The sequence below is a fragment of the Phodopus roborovskii genome, unplaced genomic scaffold (genome assembly GCF_943737965.1).
Source record: "Phodopus roborovskii unplaced genomic scaffold, PHOROB, whole genome shotgun sequence".
Lineage (NCBI taxonomy): Eukaryota > Metazoa > Chordata > Mammalia > Rodentia > Cricetidae > Phodopus > Phodopus roborovskii.
Window position 1 is genome coordinate 21,738,616 of NW_026125397.1, and position 3,589 is coordinate 21,742,204.

At 40.8% G+C, this 3,589-nt stretch overlaps 1 pseudogene; it reads right to left on the reverse strand.

The window, feature by feature from the left end:
* Nucleotides 1–714: 714 nt before the first annotated feature.
* LOC127215021 (grpE protein homolog 1, mitochondrial-like) lies at nucleotides 715–2,913 on the reverse strand (annotated as a pseudogene).
* Nucleotides 2,914–3,589: the final 676 nt, after the last annotated feature.

A 3,589-nucleotide genomic window follows, 5' to 3' on the forward strand; every position in this document is an offset into this window, starting at 1 on the left:
ACTACAATGTGACTATAGAAAAATGAATTGTTACAAGGATTTTAAGTATAAATGATTTGGAAATATGGGGAATAGTTTTTAATATGTTTCAAAACAAGAAAAGTTAGATGAAAAGGATAATTAAGAAACCAGTAAAAACAAAGGGCACTAAAGTAAATTTAAGATTTGCCAATGATTAAAAGTGCACTTAATGACCCAAGGGAGTCAGAAGTCACAACTTTTTGTGAACTTACTCCACACAGAATATACTTGACACTGTGATTGGACTGTTCAGAAAAATGAGAAGCTCCATTAGGATTCCTTTATTATCAATGAAGTAATGACAGTTCCCTCCCCAATAACACATCTAACTAAATATCTGCTCAAAGCCTGATGCCAATTTCTCATTCTCACCAGATGGAAGATCCCCCCACACAAAGATCTTTTATTTATGTAAAGTACTCATCACTCAGCAGGTGTAGCTGATACAGTGTTAACGATGCTAGCTACTCCTAAGGCCCTTCTGGTCTTCTTCTGAGGTAGGTGGCCCTAGACTCTGTGACCAGGCTCCTGGGACATTTGGCACACTATGCAAGCAGCTTGATGTTCTGTTTAGCTTCCTTGAGATTTCCAGTAAGGCTGGGCAAGTGTCAAATGTGTTCACAGATAAACTACAAGCTTGCCTTTCAAGTTCTAGCAAGCGACCTACAAAATCCAGATCCCTAAGGAACACAGCTACATTTTCTTCAGCATCCTTACCAGAGCAGGCCTCAGGATGCTTCTGTGAAGCTTGTAGCCCGCCTTACTAACTAGAGCCACAGTGCCTGGCCTTTTCCATACTCAGGGACTTGGAAGGAGGCCTTGTGTTCTTCAGGTTTGAACTGGCTCCCAGTGGGGTCAGTCTGAGCAATCCATGTTTTGTAAACACCTCCTGATTCTGGAATTCAGTTATCCTGAGCCCTCTATGCTCTTCAAGTGAGGACTGTTGTTGTTCATCTCCTCCATTGGAACACCCTGGGTTGCCTTCTCCAAGATGTCTACAACCTCCAGCAACACCTTGCAGAAGTTCAGGATGCCATACAACTTGGCCTCACCAACCAGCTTGCTGTAGACTCTAGTTATCACCCAAAGCTTGACTGTTTTCCATGGTCTCCCTCAGCTGCTCATCCAGCTTCACTTTCTCTTCCAGGAGGTTCTTGTGTGAAGAAGGTGGATCTGTCTTTGGTTAACAGTGACCCAAGTCCACTTCCAGGTTCTGACCATTGTTCTCCTTCATAGCTGTGCACACAGCCAGTACCCTAAGGCTGTGCCACACCAACCTCCCCCACCACACCAACCCTCCATAATCGCCCCCCCCCTTGGCTAACAAATGTAAGTCTTTAAGCTGAGAACTTCCTCACAGCATCAAGTACTTTTTCCTTAGACTTGAAGTTGGCTTTCCATTGTTTTCTCCATCACTGGTTTCTCTTTATTTACTTAGGCAAATGAACCGCTACTGAAATAAGCATTCCCATCTCATTTCTTCCTCTCCCCCCCCCAAATTAAAGACAACCAGCCAAATTCAAATTTGGACACTTGAACATGTAACACACTAGAGATAAAGTGAAAGACTTTTTTAATGCTGTCAAATATAGAGGTAATTAGGACCTAAAGCTAATAAAGAATGATCTCCTCATATTGTCCTAGGCTAATGATATACTAACTTGGGACTAGTTAGAATATATTCAACCATATTAATCTATAGACATTTTTAAATAAATATATTTCTGAATTTAGAATAGGTGGGAATAAACTACCTTAGTAACTAATTTGCACTTCGTAATTAATAAAAAGCCTGCTTTCTGTATCAATGGCCAGAATGCATGGTAGCTCTAAGAGTCAACTATGCCACGAGTCAACACCTCTCTAATCAGACGTAAGACCTGCTCTACAAGTGGGAAACCATGTCTGGTACTGGAAACCTAGCTAAGTACCCAAATGCCAGTGAAATCATTGTTACCAGAAGAGGCTCTGCAAACACTAATTTACTAAACCAACGTAATTCCTAACAATAATCTATCAACATTTGTCCTTATACCCATAGATAAGTATAGTCTTCACCCCTTACCAGGGAGACCCCTCTTTGCAAGAGCGACGACTATAGAAAATCACTACCAAACCATGTGCTGAGTTGTTGAACCCAGTCCCAGTGGGCTCCACAACCAACCAGTCCACACCTGAGCTTCATGCAACATTGCAGATGAGGGAGCAGGAGGAGTGTAGGCATCAGAGGATCTGGACACATGCTATGAAACTGCCTCCTGGTAACATCAGAAGCTACAAATGTAGTCTCACCAACATTTCCTGAACAAGGACAACACCAGCAAGCACACCATAGTGGACAAGAAAAAGCCTGCAAGGTCTCATTCCTACCGTAAAGAATTATAAGCAATTAAGAGAGCTGGGTATGGGAGAGGTGGTCTTGTCCATAGAGCACACCAATTGGTTGTCCAGGGCTAAACAGTCAGCCAAACGGCATAATCATACAAGTGAGATTACACCGACTGAGCAGGTTATAGCTAGGAATACATGTATATATACATATTTGTGTATATGTATATACAGGCAAATACCTGTATATTTATGTGTACTAACAAAAATAAAGAGGTGGTATGGTAGGGTGAGGAAAGGGGAATGATAAATGTTGTAACCATATTGTAATCTCAAAATTGGAATTTCAAAACTACTTCTCAGTTGCTGAATGCTATAATAATGAATCAGACACTCCATGAAAGAAGGCAGATAGGGATCCTTGTCATCCACTGTAGAATAGAGCAAGACTCATTTTACAACACAGATGCAGTTAAGTCTGAGAGCCTTTTCTCTCAAGCAAGCCTATTTTTCACACTGTATACTCATTTGACTCATACCTGTGTCATGAAAGAAGACAGGCATTCTTGCCATCCATTGTAGAATATAGCAAGACTCGTTTTACAACACAGACCCAGTAAAAAGTCTGAGAGTCTGTTCTCTCAAGCATGGCTATTTTTTGCACTGTATACTCGTTTGACTCATGCCTGTGTCCTCTTGGTTGCTCTCACAGTGCCTTTAGGACAATGCAGACTATAGCAAACTATACCAGGTTGGAAACCTTCAGCTTCTTTCCACACTACATCATCAATGGGAAGAGGAGAATGCAAAACCCTGTCTGGTTTGTAACCAACAGTTGCTGTTCTTTATTCTCCATAGAGAAATGCCTAACCCTTAGCTGTCCATTGTTCTTGTTTCCCTATTTCATTCATGGGAAGAAATGCTGTTTCTTCATAATGAAACAAAAGCTCCTATCTGAATTACTTTCAAAGCATCATTGTTTCAGGATGTGAAGGCTCATATTCTTAACTGAATATAAAATAGCAGTAATTGGAGTCCTGTTTTTTTCATGTGCTGACTTTATTTATGGTTTTGCAATTATAACAGCACAAAGAATAAAGCTTTCAGCAAGAACTTTGTGGAAATGCCCTTTTATAGGTACAGCCAGGCTGAGACTGAACTACTGAACACATGTAATACATGAAGCTTAGGACAATGCCGTGTACCAAAACAGTGTATAGTACAATGTTGATGAAATACA